The sequence below is a fragment of the Mauremys mutica genome, unplaced genomic scaffold, assembly GCF_020497125.1.
Source record: "Mauremys mutica isolate MM-2020 ecotype Southern unplaced genomic scaffold, ASM2049712v1 Super-Scaffold_100090, whole genome shotgun sequence".
Lineage (NCBI taxonomy): Eukaryota > Metazoa > Chordata > Testudines > Geoemydidae > Mauremys > Mauremys mutica.
In genome coordinates this window covers 675316-695644 of record NW_025423262.1, presented here as the reverse complement: position 1 = coordinate 695644, position 20329 = coordinate 675316, and positions in this window count along the sequence as shown.

The window sequence follows — 20329 nt, the reverse complement described above, 5'->3', positions numbered from 1 at the left end:
ACTGATGAAACAACAGATTTCATATGAGCTCCCATTGTTCAGGAGTGTGCTGGACAGTGCAAGATCCACATTTCTGGGGGAAGTCTGGGAGCAGAGAATTTTCTGGGGTTCTCCTGTGGGGTACTGTAATTTGTGAGTCACTGACTAGCAGCACTCAATAGTGTGTAGCTGGGAGCGAGTTACATGCTGGAGACTGTGTGTGAACTGCCCAGGAGTGGCTGCTCTCACAGTAGAGCAGTGTAAAAGGCACCCCAGCTTGGGGAACTGAGGGGACACAGCTGTTAACAGTCCAGATTGTACTGTGCTTAATGTCACAGACACTCAATTTCAAAGAGTCTCCTACAACCCAGAGAAAGTAAATCCACGTCCCAGAAATCAAAGTCTCCCTGGCACTGCTTCTTGCTGACAGATGAGTCCAGAGACAAAGACAGAGTCCTGGGGAAGCTGGAAACATAAGCATGGGGCTCAGTGCAGAATGGGAACAGGAAGGGCAGGGATATTATTGAACGCATGATCTCAGCAGTACTAGATGTCAGGATAACACATAGTGCAGCCCATTGGCAAACATAATCCCAAATATACATATAAAATGATGGGGTCTAAATTAGTTATTTCCATTGATTTATACAAGGACAATAAGATATTCTCTGTATTACTGTCTATCCCTTTTTAAATAATTCCTAACATCCTGTTTGCTTTTTTGACTTCCGCTGCACATTGCTGGGTGTCTTCAGAGAACTATCCACAATGACAAAAAGATCTTTTTCCTGATTAGCCTAATTTTGCCCCCATCATATTGTATGTATAGTTGGGGTTATTTTTCCCAATCTGCATTACTTGACATTTATACACATTTGCCATTTTGTTGCTCAGTCACTTAGTTTTGTGAGATCTTTTTGAAGTTCTTCACAGTTTGCTTTGGTCTTAACTATCTTGAGCAATTTAGTATTGTGACGTTATTGATATAATCTGGGACCATATAGAACATGGTTGTATCCAAGGTCCTGTAGTGGCACCAAATCTTATGTAAAGGGGGTCATATAAGGTGTCCAAGACCAGGTTATGGGTTGCTGGTTATAATTATGGTGTCTATATGTATGTATCATTTTGTAGTTGAAGTTATGAGTATTGGCTCTATCCCGTCTGTATTTCAAACTTATGCTGTGCTTCTGGGAGACATCCCAGACAAGCTGGTGTTAGCTCTGCCTCACCTGCTTGATGGCCCATTAAGGACCATCAGCTATTCAACTGACCCATTGAGAGAAGGCAGATACGCCTTGTAACTCAGCAAAGTATGCAGGGACTTGCCCATGTGACTCCAGACTCCATTTTGCTGTCATTTTCCACAGTAAGAACAAAGAAGTGTTCTTACACCTGGAAAAGCCTATAAAAGGCTGATGCCTCATCTCCATCTTGTTTTCAATCCTGCTTTTTACCTCTGGAGGAACTTTGCTACAAACTGAAGCTCTCAACAAAGGACTGACTGACCCATCCCACAGGAGGATGTACTCCAGAGTCTTGATTTGAACCTGCAGTTTACTCCATCACTGCTACAAGCCTGAACTAAGAACTTTGCCATTACTGCATGTAATTGATTCCATTTAACCAATTCTAGCTCTCATCTCTATCTTTTTCCTTTGATGAAAAAACCTTTAGATTTTAGATTCTAAAGGACTGGCAACAGCATGATTTGTGAGTAAGATCTGATGTGTATATTGACCTGGGTCTGGGACTTGATTCTTTGGAATCGAGAGAACCTTTTTCTTTTATTGGGGTGTTGGTTTTCATAACCATTCATCCCCAGGACGGGTGCACTGGTGGTGATACTGGAAGACTGGAGTGTCTAAGGGAATTGCTTGTGTGACTTGTGGTTAACCAGTGGGGTGAAACCAAAGCCCTCTTTGTCTGGCTGGTTTGGTTTGGTTTGCCTTAGAGGTGGAAAAATCCCAGCCTTGGGCTGTAACTGCCCTGTTTTAAGCGATTTGTCACTCTCAGTTGGGTCCCACCAGAACCGCATCATCACAAGTATCATCTGCAAACTTTGCCACCTCACAGTTTACCCCTTTCTCCAGATCATTTATGAATATGTTGAATACGATTGGTCATAGGACTGACCGTTGGGGAACACCACTCCTCTCCATTCTGAAAATTTACCATTTATTCCTACCCTTTGTTCCCTGTCTTTTAACCAGTTCTCAATCCATGAAAAGATCTTCCCTCTTATCCCATAATATAATTTATGTAAGAGCCTTTGGTGAGGGACCTTGTCAAAGGCTTTCTGGAAATCTAAGTACACTATGTCCAGTGGATCCCCCTTGTCCACATGTTTTTTGACACCTTCAAAGAACTCTAATAGATTAGTAAGACATGATTTACAGTAAGACATGGTCCCTTTACAGAAACCATATTGACTTTTGCTTAACAATTTTTGTTCTATGTGCCTGACAATTTTATTCCTTTACTATTGTTTCAACTAATTTGCCTGGTACAGACGTTAGACTTACCAGTCTGTAACTGCCAGGATCACCTCTAGACCCCTTTTTAAATATTGGCGTTACATTAGCAATCTTCCAGTCATTGGGTACAGAAGCCGATTTAAAGACAGGTTACAAACCATAGCTAATAGTGCCCCAATTTCACATTTGAGTTCCTTCAGAGCTCTTGGTAAATACCATCTGGTTCCGGTGACTTGTTACAATTAAGTTTATCAAGTAGTTCCAAAACCTGCTCTAGTGACACTTCAATCTGTGGCAGTTCCTCAGATTTGTCACCCACAAAAGGTTTGGGAATCTCACCAACATCCTCAGCCATGAAGACTGAAGCAAAGAATCCATTTAGTTTCTCTGTAATGACTTTCTCGTCTTTAAGGGCTCCTTTTGTATCTCAATCGTCCAGTGGCCCCAGGCTTCCTGCTTTTGTTATTACCTTTTGAGTTTTTGGCTAGCCCCTTCTTCAAACCCCTCCTTGGGTTTTCTTATTACATTTTTACACGTAATTTGCTAGTGTTTATGCTCCTTTCTATGTACCTCACTAGGATTTGACTTCCACTTTTTAAAAGATGCCTTTTTATCTCTCACTGCTTCTTTTACATGGTCATTAAGCCACGGTGACTCTCTTTTAGTTCTTTTGCTATGTTTTTTAATTTGGGGTATATATTTATGTTGGGCCTCTAATATTGTGTTTTTGAAAAGTGTCCATGCAGCTTGCAGGGATTTCACTCTAGTCATTGTACCTTTTAATTTCTGTTTAACTAACCCCCTCATTTTTGCATAGTTCCCCTTCCTGAAATTAAATGCCAGTGTTGAGCTGTTCTTCCCACCACAGGAATGTTAAATGTTGTTATATTATGGTCACTATTTCCAAGCGGTCCTGTTACAGTTAGCCCTTGGACTAGATCCTGCGCTCCACTCAGGACTAAATCAAGAGTTGCTTCTCCCATTGCGGGTTCTTGTACCAGCTGCTCCAAGAAACAGTCATTTAAAGTATCCAGAAATTTTGTCTCTGCATTTTGTCCTGAGGTGATATGTACCCAGTCAATATGGGGATAATTGAAATCTCCCACTATTATGGAGTTCTTTATTTTGATAGCCTCTCTAATCTCCCTTCGCATTTCATCCTCACTATCGCTGTCTTTGACAGGTGGTCGATAACAGATCCCTATTCTAATATTCTTATTAGAGCATGGAATTACTATCCGTACAGATTCTATGGAACAGGTGGTTTCATTTAAGATTTTTGCTTCATTTGAGTTTACATTTTCTTTAACATACAGTGCCATTCCCCTCTCCAACCCCCCCCCCCCCCCCCGAGTATGGGAAGATCCAGTGGACATAGTGTACTTAGATTTCCAGAAAGCCTTTGACAAGGTCCCTCACCAAAGGCTCTTACATAAATTATGTTATCATGGGATAAGATAACATTGGAAAAAATAATCCCAACTATACATACAACATGATGGGGGCTAATTTAGCTACAACGAGTCAGGAAAAAAGATCTTGGAGTCATCGTGGATAGTTCTCTGAAGATGTCCACGCAGTGTGCAGAGGCGGTCAAAAAAGCAAACAGGATGTTAGGAATCATTAAAAAGGGGATAGAGAATAAGACTGAGAATATAGTATTGCCCTTATATAAATCCATGGTACACCCACATCTCGAATACTGTGTACAGATGTGATCTCCTCACCTCAAAAAAGATATTCTAGCACTAGAAAAGGTTCAGAAAAGGGCAACTAAAATGATTAGGGGGTTTAGAGAGGGTCCCATATGAGGAAAGATTAAAGAGGCTAGGACTCTTCAGTTTGGAAAAGAGGAGACTAAGGGGGCATATTATAGAGGTATATAAAATCATGAGTCATGTTGAGAAAGTGGATAAGGAAAAGTTATTTACTTATTCCCATAATACAAGAACTAGGGGTCACCATATGAAATTAATAGGCAGCAGGTTTAAAACAAATAAAAGAAAGTTCTTTTTCACACAGCGCACAGTCAACTTGTGGAACTCCTTACCTGAGGAGGTTGTGAAGGCTAGGACTATAAGAATGTTTAAAAGGGAACTGGATAAATTCATGGTGGCTAAATCCATAAATGGCTATTAGCCAGGATGGGTAAAGAATGGTGTCCCTAGCCTCTGTTCGTCAGAGGATGGAGATGGATGGCAGGAGAGAGATCACTTCATCATTGCCTGTTAGGTTCACTCCCTCTGGGGCACCTGGCATTGGCCACTATCAGTAGAGAGATACTGGGCTGGATGGTCTTTTGGTCTGACCCGGTATGGCCGTTCTTATGACCTGCTCTGTCCTTCCGATATATTTTGTACCGTGGAATGATTGTGTCCCATTGATTGTCCTCACTCCACCAGGTTTCTGTGATGCCTATTATGTCAATATCCTCCTTTAACACGAGGCACTCTAATTCACCCATCCTATTATTTAGACTTCTAGCATTTGTGTACAAGCACTTGAAAAACTTGTCACTGTTTATTTGTCTGCCCTTTTCTGATGAGTCAGATTCTTGTGTGTGTGAATGCTTCTCGTCTGATCTGGCCCCTACTTTATCCTCTTCCAGCCTCTCTGCCTGACTAGAACTAGAAAATCTCTATCACTAGTCTCTCCTCTAAGACAAGTCTCTGTCTGATCCACGAGCTCCTCTGCAGCCATTGGCTTTCCCCCATCTCTTAGTTTAAAAACTCCTCCGCAACTTTTTTAATGTTAAGTGCCAGCAGTCTGGTTCCACTTTGGTTTAGGTGGAGCCCATCCCCAAAGTTTCCCCAGTTCCTAATCAATCTAAACGCCTCCTCTCTATACCATCATCTCAGCCACCCATTGAGACTCTGAAGCTCTGCCTGCCTACCTGGCCCTGTGCATGGAACTGGAAGCTTTTCTGAGAACGCCACCATAGAGGTCCCAGATTTCAGTCTCTTTTCTAGAGACTAAATTTGGCCTCCAGGACGTCGCACCTACTGTTCCTTATGTCACTGGTGCCTACATGTACCACGACCACCGGCTCCTCCCCAGCACTACACATAAATCTATCTAGATGCCTTGAGAAATCAGCAACCTTTGCACCAGGCAGACAAGTCACCATACGGTTCTCCGGGTCATCACAAACCCAGCTATCCTTGTTTCTAATGATCAAATCTCCCATTACTAACAGCTGCCTTTTCTTAATGCCTGGGCTTCCCTCCCCGGAGAGGTAACCTCAGTGCAAGAGGTTACCCCAACACCATCTGGGAGGAGGGTCCCAACTATGGGAAGGTTTCCCTCTGCTCCCATTGACTGCTCTCCTTCCCTGGGCCTTTCATCCTCCTCAACAGTGCAGTGGCTGTCTGACAGGAGGTGGGAGAAATCTACAGTGTCCCGGAAAACCTCATCAACATACTTCTCTGCCTCCCTTAGCGTCTCCAGTTCCACCACCCTGGCCTCCAAAGCCTCCACGCGGTCTCTGAGGGCCAGGAGCTCCTTGCACCGAATGTACACGTAAGCCACCCGCCCACAGGGCAGGTAATCATACATGCTACATTGAGAGCAACAAACAGGATAGCCCCCACTCTGCTGCTAGGCTTCTGCCTGCATTCTCTCTTACAGCTACCTAGGTTAACAACAGGGGTTTTATTTCAATCAAGAAGTTTGTATTATAGCTTAAATGTTTTAAAGAATGGCAAGAGTACCTCGCCCCCTTCCCACTCCCCTTCCAAACTCCCTCACGAAACTCCCCATTAGCAGCCCTGTTTGAAAAGCTCCCTGGTCACTTGCTCACTGCTTTACAAAGCACTCCCCTATCACATACCCCCCTGCCCCCAGCCCCTGCTTGAGCCACTCAGGGTAGGGGGCTGAGAGCACCCCCAGTACCCCAGCCCACCCTCCCAGCCCCCAGACCTGACTCCTGCACCCCCTCCCACATAATGAGCCCTCACACCCCATGCTCTGACTCCTGCACCCCCCCACATCCTCAACCGCACCCTGAGCACCAAATGGGAGCTCCTGCATACCCCCCTCTACATTGCCATCTGCACCCCTCACACCACATGGGAGCTGCCCCAGGTAAGCACTTCACACCCCAACCTCCTGCCCCAACCCTGAGCCCCCTCCTGCATCCTAAAATCTGGCCAGACCCTGCACCCCAATCTCCAGCTGCTCCTGCAACCTAACTCCCTCCCAGACCCTGCACCCCCAGCCCTGACTCCTGCACCCCCAGCCCTGACTCCTGCACCCCCTCACACCCCCAGCCCTTACTCCTTCACCCCTCTCAAACACACCCCAGTTCCCTGCCCTCCCTGATTCCTGCAACCACCCATAACCACTTATCCCCCACCCCCTGCCCATCACACACCCCCAGCCCTGACTCCTGCACCCCTCCCAGAAGCCTCCTGCACAGCCTGACTCCTGCCCCCCCCCACCCCCACCTGCATTGCTCGCATGAAACAGGAGCTGCTCCAGGTAAGTGCTCCACACCCCAACCCTCAGCCCCCTCCCACACCCTAACTCCTGGCCAGACCCTGCACTCCAACATTTTTAATTGTTAATAAAGGGCTCTTATCCAAAGCGCTTTACAACAGGTAGCTAACAGTACAAACAATATATGGAAAGATCATTAAGTGGTGCACCAAGACTCTCAGTGATTTTCAAGTGGTCTGTGGAAAAATCAGTTAGATGACAAAAACAATCAATGTACCTCACTTTATTTTCATTTATTTCCTATTACTTATAGGAGGAGGAAGAAGGAAAAAAAGAATGAAAAATGGGGGTGGGAGGGAAATGAGAGAATGTTCTTTTTCTTGCCTATGTCCCAAGGAGGGACCCCTAAAATGAAGCTAAGCACAGGGCCCCACTAACGCTAAATCATCCACTGAGCTTCCTTCTATGGATACCCCAAGCCAGCATTCAAGGACGCATGGAGCGTCTGCGTGATAAGTGACCCTGGACCAGCAGCTCTGACTCCAGCAGCCTGCTCGTTACACCCCAAGCATTATTGTGGTCTGGGTGGAGAAGGCTCAGGGTTTGAGAGGTCAGGAGTAGGAAGCTTCTGCTGATTAGGCCGCGCCGAACCCTCAGTTTTACTTGAGCAAACAGGAGATATTTGACACTGTGCGATACGGCTCCTGTGCTCTGTTCCCAAAGCATTCTGCAGCAGGGGAGGGTCTGTGGCAGTGTGTGTGTGTGTGTGTGTGTGTCACTGGCATATCGGGGTGATGCTGCAACAGGACAGAGTAGAGGTGGCATTGTGGGCCTGGCATGAACCATCTCTCTTCTTTTCCCCTTCCAAGAATAGAGGGGAGAGGAACCCTTACCCAGCGAGGTCACATTCTCATAGTTCTCCTGCATGACATCCCTGTAGAGGGCTCTCTGAGTGGGGTCCAGCAGAGCCCCCTCTCCCCTGGTGAAATACACAGCCACCTCCTCGAAGGTCACTGGCCCCTGAAAGAGCGAGAGTCCAACACTCAGTACCTGCTGCCCCACTCACAGCCCCCCCATACATGGGGGACAGGAGCCAAACAGAAACTCTGGGTGGATTGCAGTCAGAGTCCCACCCCCACTCCGCTCAGCGCATCCAGGAAACACCAGGGGGAGGGGACGAAGCGAGAGCCCCTCCTCTCTCCCAGCAGAGCCATCACCCCCTACTAGCCACCGACTGATACAGGAGATGGAGCCCCTAGCAGGGTCCAGGGACAGCTCCCTGGGTAGGAAGCCCAACACCCTCCCCATTCTGAAGAGCTGGATGGGAAGGGAGGGGAATCTCCCCCAAGCCTCACTGGTGGGTGCCCCCTTCATATCTCACAGCAGCCGCTGGTTAGTCAGGTCGGGCTCCAGCACTATGAGTCTGGTCAGTTTTCCCAGCCCCACGCAGCTGGGTTATTTTCTGCTCCACAAACTAGAGCATTTCCACCGCCGAACCTCCTGGGTCTGTTCCTAGAATCTAGGCCACATATTAAATAACTCCCAGCAGGTTTAGCACACCCCTGTCCTCCTCCCTTTCTCCACCCTGTGCATTTCCTGCAAACCAGACTGCAACCTCCAAACCAGCCTGTGCAAACCTTCCCATCTCCCACGTATTTGCTGTCCCTCTCTCCCCCTGGAGGAACCCACCAGCAACCCCCTGATCATACCTACCTGAACTGGCTCCTCGGCAGCCATTTCTCTCCCCTGTCCAACGAGAGGACGGGATGAACTGGAGCGAAACATGGACGTTATTCCGCAGCCTGGCAGGGCGAGAAGGGCAGTTGTGAAGGTTTCAGAACAGGCTTTAATTCATTTCACAGCATGATTCCCCCAGGCCCTTTCCCTGCAGACAGGCACCCTAGAGTCTGCCATGCTGAGAAAGGCTTCATCTCTTTGTACAGTGCAGACCTGGCCTCTCCTGCCAGGCTAAGCCCACAGAGACATTTTTAACCTCCCGTCTCCCTCCCCTCACCCCCTAACAAAGTCTCTGAACACAAGGCTAGAAAAAAGCAGAACCAAAGGATTCACTGTGCGGGATCCCCTCAGACACTGACCCGCCCACTGGGAACGCAGTCCCTCACTGCCTGTCTAGGACCCCCTCCCCACCACCACCAGCAGGATCTGCCCTGCCGTTTGTCTGGGACCCCCTCCTACACCCAGCAGGACCCGCTGCTGCTTTTCAGTGGGACCCCTCACTCTGCTTGCCTGGCATCCCCTGACCTAGTGTGGGCCCCCCCCCCCGCCCAGTTGTGTTCATTGGGCACGGCAGCAATCCCAGGAGCCAGCTGGGGAAGCCCAGACAGAGCCCCTGGCACAGCACCAGGCTCCCTCTAACTCCCTGTCCCGCCTCCCCAGAGACACCCCCCCTCCCCCCGTTCTGCAGCCAACAGGATCCCAGCAATACCCACCTTCGTGACCCATAGCCTCAGGGCTGGGCACATCAGAACAACCCCTCAAAACCCCAAACCTCCAGAACCCACCAACCTGACTAGGGTACCCCCTGCCCAGCCACCCAAACACCTCCCCCTACCACAATGCCTCTTCCTATCCAGCTGCAATCTCCTCATACAGACACCCCTTCCCCCAGAGCAATAGTGTTACCTCACAGTGCCTGAGAAGTGGATAGAAAGTGACCACCGCCCCCTGCTGGCCAGTCGCACAGACAGAGGGAGCCCTGGGGGATGCTTCTTTAACAGGAGAATGGAAGGCCTGGAGGGCAAGAAAGGTAAGAAACTTCCATGGCCTGTCACTAGCAAATAATGGCCACCATGGATCCACCCCAGAGGTGGCTGCATCTTAGCACTGCGGGAAGCAACCCCTCGTGAAGAGCATTTGTCATGGGATTTGGGAAACTTCTGGACCTACACTGCACTCAGAGAGACCTCCTCATCCCGTGCCAGCTGGAGAAAAGGATTCAGCCAACTCTCCTGTTATCAGCTGGGAACCACTGATCCCCAAACATGGGTATTAAACGTGTCCGGTCTCTTTCTTCGGCAAACATTTAAACAGAGATAAAGGAGGAAGAAATGATTCTCAAAGGAGAGGGGAAAGTTGATCTCTGGGCAATTTAACCCACTGCAACCAGGATGGAGAATGACCCAGGGCAACAGGTTCCCTCCAATGAAGAAGTTGCTGGAATTTAGAGACATGGGGAACAGCCCCAAACCGGAGAGGATTTTTAATTGACATTTGATGACAACATAGAAAGAGGGAAAACCTGAGATTTGAGAACAGTGTTCAGAAATGAAAAAGAAAGGGTGGAAATCAGAGGGATTTTTGGATCCATTTTTGTAAATTAGTGAAAGGAAAGTGGAACATTAGAGGGATTTTATATCAGTTGTTGATATGAGGTAAAATCTGAGTGTATTTCACATCATAAGAACATAAGAACATAAGAACGGCCGTACCGGGTCAGACCAGAGGTCCATCTAGCCCAGTATCTGTCTACCGACAGTGGCCAATGCCAGGTGCCCCTGAGGGAGTGAACCTAACAGGCAATGATCAAGTGATCTCTCTCCTGCCATCCATCTCCATCCTCTGACGAACAGAGGCTAGGGACACCATTCTTACCCATCCTGGCTAATAGCCATTTATGGACTTAGCCACCATGAATTTATCCAGTCCCCTTTTAAACATTGTTATAGTCCTAGCCTTCACAACCTCCTCAGGTAAGGAGTTCCACAAGTTGACTGTGCGCTGCGTGAAGAAGAACTTCGCTGCCTATTAATTTCATTTGGTGACCCCTAGTTCTTGTATTATGGGAATAAGTAAATAACTTTTCCTTATTCATTTATCAAATATTATCCATCAATATTTGATAAATGAATAAAGAGGAAATGGGCAACATAAGGACACATTTTGTATCCATAGTCAAGAATCTGAGAAAAGGTGTAAATCTGAGATTTATTTTTTTTAGTAATTTATAAATAGAGACAAGGAAAAACTCAGGGTATAGTCACTTAGAAATAGACAAGTTGAGAGAAAGTGGGGCAAATTTTTAGGGTATTTTATATGAATCTTTGAGATTTGCAGAGAATACATGTCACAAGGTAAGCAATTGATAACAAGAAAATTAATTCATCTACACGAGTTCCAATCAACACTCCTGAGGTGAATTTTGGGGAGGATATTGTGTGTTGAGCCAATGAAGAGTAATACATTTTTGTAATTCTCCTTTGTGCTGCATAAAGTATTTCTTTCCACACAAATTAAAGCCCAATTGTAAGTAAAATATCTTGCTTATAAAAGGTGCCTGTTCCAGAATTCTTTTTCCTACAGGGCTACGGTGCTTTGATTCCTGACCTCTCTCTTAGTGTTACTGGCGTGTAATGCTCAAAATACTTCAGAAGAAAAGTTATCTTATTGATGAGTGTCATTTGCATTAATAAAAAGTTACTGATTTCCTGCAGTTGGAAAGAAAATATTTTTCTTGGTTTTTGAACATGGGCCAGGTATTAACTTCAGTGATTTCCATGCTTTTATAATGCATAAAAATGTTTGCCTTACTCCACTGCTCAAAGATGTGATGACAGTATGAGACCTCAAGGACTTCATTATTTTTACAACGAAGTATAAACAAGTATACTAGTATATGAAATAGCATAATAAATAATTAAAATGACACTACATCTGTGTGTTGGGGGGGGGATGAGCCACTCAAAATTTTGTGACGCAGTATCTTTGGGTTTTGGAACTTTAGGTACTAATGTTTGAAATGTGGGAGCTTTCACACTGGGTCTCTTTCTGTCATTAATGGGAATTAGTGAGGTTTGGCTGTAGCTTATAGCTCATTTGAGCAAGAAAATGTAAATACATAGCGTCTATAATGCATATTTTTAAATCTTTTTTGTCTGTTTGTGAGCCTGAGCCTTGAAATGGGTCATTTTAAAAGGATTGGAACAAATGCTGTACTCGAATAAGCACAATGGGTTTAGTCAGCCATATATTCTTTGTGGATTGGTACCAGTCAGTGATCATGCTTGCTTCAATAGAAAAAAGAATGTCCAATAATTACAATGTATCTAAAGATGCTCATGTACAAAAAGAGGACAAAATAGTTTATAATAAATATTGTTAGTGCAAATAATAATAAAAAATGAGAGAAAAACACCAAAATCTGAGGGGGGTTATATTGCTGTTAAACAGCTAGAGGGAAAAGGGGGACTGTGGGACTGGATTTTATATGACTATCCGATATATATACAGAAATGATGAGTCCCCCCCGCTGCCACCATTCACATGGGCAGCAGGGAGTCCCTGGAGGAGCTGATTTAAGAGGGGGGGGGGGGAGCTGGCAGGTCCCTGGATGAGGGAAGGGGGCACCTGTGGGGGATGGGCGGGTGACTGGAAACTGGTGAGGGGCGAATCTCCCCAGATTTTACAGCCCGGGTGAGACACTGAGCGAGAAAAGGGGCAGAACTGGAGAGAATTTGTATCGGGGGCGAGAGGCAAGTGGCACCAACAGGGACAGGATCCAATTAACCCCCCTCCCCCCTTCGCCCGCCACTCCCCCCCCGGGAATTTCCTGGCTGCCCAGAGACAGTTCAACCCCCCCCCCCCCCGCGTCCCACCGACCTTCCCCCCCCTACAACTCCAGCTTCTCCCCTCCCTGCCTGACACCCCCTATCTCCCCCCCGGAGTCCCCCCCCCGGGCCCCGACCCAGCGGGGGGGGGGGGGCGGATCCTGCTGCGGCTCCGCTGGGGCCGAGGCGGCTCCGAGGCTTCTCCCGGGTTCCCCGGGGCAGAGTCACGTGCCCGCCCCCCACCGGGGTCTCTCACTCCCCGGGGGCTCCGGGCGGGGCTGGGGCGGGCAGAGCCCGGGGCTGCCCGGGGGGCGGGGCCCAGCTGGAGAAACCCCCCCGGGGAGCAGCAGCGGCTCAGCCCGGGCCCGGCTCACGCGGAGGCGGCAGCAGCAGCTTTGTTCTCCCGCCCCCAGCGAGGCTCGCACGGAGCATGCGCAGTAACAGCTGCTGGAACCCTCCCTTCCCTGGGCTGCGGAAAGAGCGGGAGCGGCCCCGGGGCAGGCTGGGAGATGTAGTTCCTGACCCTCCCTGGACCGGAAGTGACGTCGGCGGGGGAGTCGGAACCGGAGCCGGGCTGCGAAGGAGCGTTGGGCGCTGCGGCTCTGCCTGGCTCGCGCGGGGCCGTTGGAGCCTCTCCCGGGCCGGAGAAGGGTTGGTGCCGTTGGAGCTCTGGGCATGCGCAGATCGCGGCGGGAGAGCCCTTCATTAACCGTGGCCGGGGGGGGAGCAGGTGACCCCCGAGGAGCGGGGAGAGAAAGGGGGGGGCTGAGATCCCCTCGGATTTACCGCTGCCCCCTCCCGTGGGGACCCCCCTCCCCCCCCGTCCTGCCCCCTTTCTCCCTAGAGAGCCACGAGCAGCGCCCAGGGTGACCCCCCCTCCCCCAACCCCTGAGAAGTTCCCTGTCCCCCCCCCCCCGATTGTGCCCCATTTTCTCTCCCCTTCGCCAGTGGCCAGTTCAGGTCTCAGGTTTGGGGGGTTTCCCCCATTTCCACCTGCAGGGATTTGTCCTTGTGCGGGTGGGAAATGGTTCCCCCCAGTGATTCCTGAGCTGGGCAGAGGGTGAATGGGCAGAGGCTGGGGGGGCCCTGAGACAGGGACACCTCTGGGCTGGGCTGGGGGGGCCACTCTCTGCTGGCAACGGGGCCTGGGAAGGGCCAGGAAGGGGGGGGAGGAGCAAGTGTCCCCCATGGAGACGGCCCAGCCCCCGGTTTCCCAGTCCCAGCTACTTCCCCTCCCCCACCCTGCCCAACCCAACAGCCCCCCCCCCCCCATCACCTGCTAGTCACATTCCCAGACCCCACTGCCAGCCCCTCCCCACAGCCAGTGACCTTCTGGCTCCAGCCCCACTCCTGTCCCCTCTGAAAGCCATATCACCCAGGGCTCCCTGCCGGCCATGTGAGTGTGAGGCAAGAAGAATCCGTCCCATTCTGTTGTTGATTCAATATCGCTGTGTAATCCCCACAAATTTCCCATCTTTTCTCTTGAACTGTTGACAAAATCTCCCCAGATGTTGGGGCTTCTCTATTATGTTGTCAAATATTTAGTTTGTGCCCCATTTTCTCCTCCGTTCTGAAATACTGATATCAAATGCTCAAAAATCTTCCCACTTTTCTCTCTATGTGTGTGACTGAGATCAGGGCTCTTATCGTACTGGGCGTGGCTCAGGCCTGGCCTGAGATCAGGTCTCCCAGTGGGCCGGGCACTGCACAAACCCTGAACGACTTTGGGGCACTGGCTGTGCCAGGAACTGCACAGACCCCTACAGAGAGCAGGGACCTTGTTGTGCCGGGTGCTACAGTGACCCTGACTGAGCTCCGGGCCCCTGTTGTGCCAAGCTCTGCATCAACACCAAGTGAAATCAGGCTCCCATTGTGCCAGGTGCTGCAGAGACAGCAAACAAACTCAGGGACCTTGTTGTTCCTGGAGCTGCAGAGACCCCAAGTGAGTTCTGGGCCCTGTTCTGCCAGGTGCTGCAGAGACCCTAACAGAGGTCAGATCCCACTGTTGTGACAGGTGCTGTGGAGACCCCAAGTGAGATCTGTGCCCCTGTTGTGCTGGGCACTGCAGAGACCCCACAGACATCAGGTCCCCCATTGTGCCAGGTAAAACAGACCTGGACCAAGATCACGGCCCCCCTTGTGCCGGGCAGCGCATGACTGCGGCCCAGATAGCTGCCTCCATTGTTCAGGGTACTTGAGAAACCTCGACTGAGATCTGTGTCCCTGTTGGACCTGGCCCTGCACTGACCCCGACCCAGATCATGCCCCACCACTGTACTGGGCACTGCACTGACCCTGGCAGAGATCCTGGCCCCACATTTTGCCAGATACTGCAGGGACTCCAAACAAAATCCGGGATCCTGTAATGCTGGGAGTTGCAGAGTCCCCGACTGAGGTCAGGCCCCTGTTGTGCAGGGCTCTGCACAGACACCGAGATCAGGGTCCCCATTGTGACTGGTGCTGCACAGACACCAAGGGTATCTCTACCCTGCCGTTAAAACCCCACAGCTGGCCCATGCCAGGTGACTCAGGCTCACAGGGCTCAGGCGAAGGGGCTGTTTAATTGCAGTGTAGGTGTCTGGGCTCGGGCTGGGGCCAGGCTGTAGGACCCTGCGCGGTGGGAGGGTGCCAGACCTTGGGCTGCAGCCCCAGCCGGAACATGGACACCACAATTAAACAGCCCCACAGCCTGAGCCGTGTGAGCCCAAGTCAGCGGGCACAGGCCAGCTGCTGGTGTCTAACAAGTTTGCATGGAGAATTTGGGGCAAAACTGGAAACTGAACCCAGATTGTTTGAATTCTTGCTTCTCCCCTTAACCCCAAAACCGGCGTGTGTGTGTACAGCGTTGTTTTGGTCTGTGTTTGCCTTGCATTGGCTTCCAAGGGAGGCTGTGGAATTTCCTACATTGGAGGTTTTTAAGACCAGGTTAGAGATACACCAGTCTGGGAATGTCTAGGGATACTTGGTCCTGCCTCAGCACAGGAGGCTGGAGTAGATGCCCTCTCAAGATCCCTTCCAGGCCTACATTGAAATAATTCTCTTTTGTGCTGTGTCCTGTTCTACGCTGAGGTGTTTTGCATGGGGCCATTTGGAACTGTGATCGCACCATGTTGTGTAGCAGTTTTGTGGTGCATTGTTTTGTCTCAGCTTGTTGGTGCCTGTGCTGTGTTGGTTTGAGTTGAGCTATTTTCCGTTGTGTACTTTTGTCCTAGGATGTTGTTGTTTGCATCGTGTTACTTTCTTTTCCTTTGTATTGTCATTTTATGCTGTGGAGTGTAGGTTGTGTTTTTTTCCCCCCTGAATTGCCTGACATTATGTTGTGGTGGGTTTTTTTCTGTATGTTGGGTTTTTATATGTATATATTGCATCACATCCTAGACATGTAGGGCTAGATAGGACCTCAAGATGTCATGAAGTCCAGCTCTCTGCCGAGACAGGACCAAGTATCTGTAGATTATCTCTGACAGAGCTTTGTCCTACCTGTCCTTAAAAACTTCCAGGGACAGAGACTCCGCAGCCCCCCTTGTAAGACTATTCCCGAGCTGACCTGCCTTAGCTCTGGGGACACCCACACAGACTGTAGTGGTGAGCAGCTCTGGGGAGAGAGGAGACCCCAGTGAGTGGCAGCTGGGTGAAGAGACTAAAGATGGGAGGAGAAACATTGACGTGTCCAAGGTCACCCAGGCTGTCTGTGACCGAGCTAGAAATAGGTTCTAGTGCCACCGTGGTGTTTTAGGCACTGGTGCAAACCCTTAGTACAGACAGAATTTACACTAGTGCACTCTGATTGGCACTGGTGCACCATGTCCCAGTTTGAAGGTTTGAGGTGGGGGAAAGTGACCTCACAGAGGCCTGGGGCTGGCTGACCAGTGCAGCTGGGAAGGGAGGGGCAGCAGCGAGTGCTGGAGGTATGAGCCAGGAGCACAGCCCCACAGGGCTGGACACTGACTTCTCCTGACCCAGGACACCCCCCAGCGAGGTGGTTTGTCCACGGATGCACAGGCTGTCTTGGCAGGGCAGCTCAGCTGCAGTCCCTGCACACCTCTTCCTGCAGCCTAATACAGTGTGCTCGGGGGCCTTCCCAAGCTGCGGGTGACGGGGCTCTGGAGTTAACAGGGTCTGTTCCTGGCTCTGTCACAGACCTGTTCAGTGACCGTGGGTAAGTCACAGCCCCTCTCTCTGTAATGCTGTCTTCAGTGACTCGAGAGCACGAGCACCAGCCTCAGGCAGACTGGTGAGAATCAGGGCACAAACCCCAAATTGGGTGTGAGGTCTGTATGGAGATTTCACCAACCAAGTATCCAGTGTAAACGCTTCAGGCTCTGTAACAGCATTAACATGGAATCACAGACAGTCCCCTTGGGTGATCCCATATATCTTGCCACGCAGGTGAGCTCACCTTCGTGACAGATGATCCCTTACTCCAGGGGTTCTCAACCTTTTTCTTTCTGAATCCCCAATGATGGAGATTCCACAACCTCTCTAGGCAATTTATTCCAGTGCTGAACCACCCTGACGGTTAGGGAGTTTTTTCCTAATGTCCAACCTAAACCTTCCTTGCTGCAATTTAAGCCCATTGCTTTTTATCCTGTCTGCAGAGGTTAAGAAGAACAATTTTTCTCCTTCCTCCTTGAAATGACCTTTTATGTACTTGAAAGCTGATCATGTCCCCTCTCAGTCTTCTCTTCTCCAGACTAAACAAACACAGTTTTTTCAGTCTTCCTTCATAGGTCATGTTCTCTAGACCTTTAATCATTTTTGTTGCTCTTCTCTGGACTTTCTCCAATTTTTCCTGAAATGTGGCACCCAGAACTGGACACACTATTCCAGTTGAGGCCTAATCAGCGCGGAGTAGAGCGGAAGAATTACTTCTCGTGTCTTGCTTACAATACTCCTGCTAATACATCTCAGAATTATACTTGCTTTTTTTGCAACAGTGTAACATTGTTGACTCATGTTTAGCTTGTGATCCACTGTGACTCCCAGATCCGTTTCTGCAGTGCTCCTTCCTGGGCAGTCATTTCCTGTCTTGCATGTGTGCAAATGATTGTTCCTTCCTAAGGGGAGTACTTTGCATTTGTCCTTATTGAATTTCATCCTGTTTACTTCAGACCATTTCTCCAGTTTGTCCAGATCATTTTGAATTTTAATTCTGTCCTCCAAAGCACTTGCAACCCCTCCCAGCTTGTTATCATCTGCAAACTCGATAAGTGTAACACAGAGACTCTGTTACTGGGAGGGTTTCAGAGGGTGTCAGAGGGTTACACCCTGGTGGGAGGGGACTAGGCGTGTACTGGAATAAGGTCACTCTGTGCTTCACAGTGTGGCAGAACCTAGAATGTCCATTACCAGGGAAAAATGCTGGGGGGAATCGACATATGGAAAGGACAGAAACCCTGTCTGAACTCACATTGCCCTTCTCGCCCTGGCAGGCTACAGAATAACGTCCACATTTCGCCCCAAATCATCCCCTCCAGGGGAAGGAAATGGCTGCAATGGAGCTGGCTCAGGTAAGGGATTCTCAGGGAGCTGGTGGTGGGTTCTGGTTGGAGGGAGAGGAGCAGTAAATGTATAGGAGGGTGGGAGGCAGGAACTATCTAGGGTGTGGAATGGGAGGGGAAAGGATGTGACAAACCTGCTGAGACTTGTGTACTCTAGGGTGTGATGGGTTGTCACCCCGGGGTGCAGTCTGGGGAGCTTCTGGGAACCGCTGTGCCCTCTAACCCTCAAGCTGGGCTGGTCCTTCTGTCACGGAGTGTGGGGGAGTCCGGTCCTGCACCCCCCTGCCTGGGACTCACAGTGACTCTCAGCCAACCAGTAAAACAGAAGATTTATTGGGCAACAGGAATGCAGGTTACAGCAGAGCTGGGAGGCACAGCCAGGACCCCTCCATCAAGCCCCTCTGGGGTCCAAGAAGCTTTGTCCCCTAAATTCCAACCTCCCAGCCAAAAACCGAAACTAAACTCCCCTCCCTCCAGCCGGCTCCTTCCTTCGTCCACCTTCCCGGGCAAAGGTGTTGACACCGCTCCCTGGCTCAGGTTACAGGCTGAGCACTTGTCTCTCCCCTAAAGTAGTCCCCGGCTCTCCCATCTCCCACACAGATAGCCCCTACTCCATCACAGCTCTCCCCCTTTGAGACTGAACTGAGCGGGGTCACTCTTCCCAGTGACCTGAGGAAGTTCAGGGCCCCCTCTCCGGGACAGCGCGTCCGCTATCAGGTTGGCACTTCCCTTCACATGGACCACGTCCATGTCATAGTCCTGCAGGATCAGGCTCCACCTCAGAAGCTTGGCGTTGGCTCCTTTCATCTGGTGCAGCCAGGTCATGGGAGAGTGGTCGGTGTACACGGTGAAGTGTTGCCCAAAGAGATATGGCTCTAGTTTCTTAAGGGCCCACACCATGGCCAGGCATTCCTTCTCGATGGCCGCATAGTTCTGCTCCCGGGGTAGCAACTTCTTGCTCAGGTACACGATAGGGTGTCTCTCCCCCTTTTCATTCTCCTGCATTAACACCGTCCCCAGTCCCGTGTCTGAGGCGTCGGTGAACACCATAAAGGGCTTGTCAAAATCTGGGTTTGCCTATTACCTTTGCACTTCTCAGCCTTTATGGTTAGCCCAGCCTTCTGGAGTCGGTCCAGCATTTGTTTAACCTGGGACACGTGGTCCTCCCAGGTCCGGCTAAAGACGCAGATGTCGTCAATATACGCCACGGCAAAACTCTCCATCCCCCGCAGGAACTGATCCACCAGGCGCTGGAAGGTGGCCGGCGCTCCCTTGAGGCCGAAGGGCAGGATCAGAAACTCGTAGAGCCCCAGAGGGGTGATAAAGGCCGATTTCAGCCTGGCATCTGCGTCCAGCGGCACTTGCCAGTAGCCCTTTGTAAGATCCATGGTGGTGAGGTACCGAGCGCCTCCCAGCTTGTCTAGGAGCTCGTCAGGCCTGGGCATGGGGGTAGGCATCAGATACGGTGATGGCATTGAGCTTTCGATAGTCCACACAGAACCGGATCGACCCATCCCTTTTGGGGTCCAGCACCACCGGCGAGGCCCAAGGGCTGGAAGACGGCTGGATCACCCCAAAGCCAGCATGTCCCTGACCTCTCTTTGTAGGTCCTGGGCAGTTTTCCCGGTGACCCGAAAAGGGGAACATCTTATAGGGGGATGTGACCCAGTCTCTACCCGTTGGACAGTCAAATTAATGCGTCCAGGCTGGTTGGAAAACAGCTGTCGGTATAGATGCAGCACCCCTGTGATCTCAGCATGCTGGGCCAGGGTCAGCTGATCAGAGAGGGGAATTGCCTCCAGGGGGGAACCAGCTTTTGTCCCAGGGAATAGATCCACTAAAGGGTCATCTCCCTGCTCCTCCCAATGTCCACACATGGCCAACACCACATTCCCCCTGTCATAGTATGGCTTCATGATATTCACATGGTGCACCCGGCGGTGATCAGCCCGGTTCGACAGCTCCACCACATAGTTTACCTCATTTAGTTGCTTGACAACCTTGAAGGGCCCTTCCCAGGTAGCCTGGAGTTTGTTTTTCCTCATGGGGATGAGAACCATCACTTGATCCCCGGTGGCGAAGGTGCAGGCCCATGCCGTGCGATCATACCAGACCTGCTTCCTCTGGGCTCTGGCCAGATTTTCCCTGGCCAGGCCCATGAGCTCGGCCAGTCTTTCCCGGAAGGTCAGGACATACTCCACCACTGACTCTCCATCGGGAGCGACCTTCCCTTCCCATTCGTCTCTCATCAGGTCCAGGGGCCCCCTTACCCACCTTCCATATAACAGTTTGAAAGGCAAAAACCCAGTAGATTCCTGGGGTACCTCCCTCTGTACGCGAACAGCAGGTGAGGTAAGTACTTGTCCCAGTC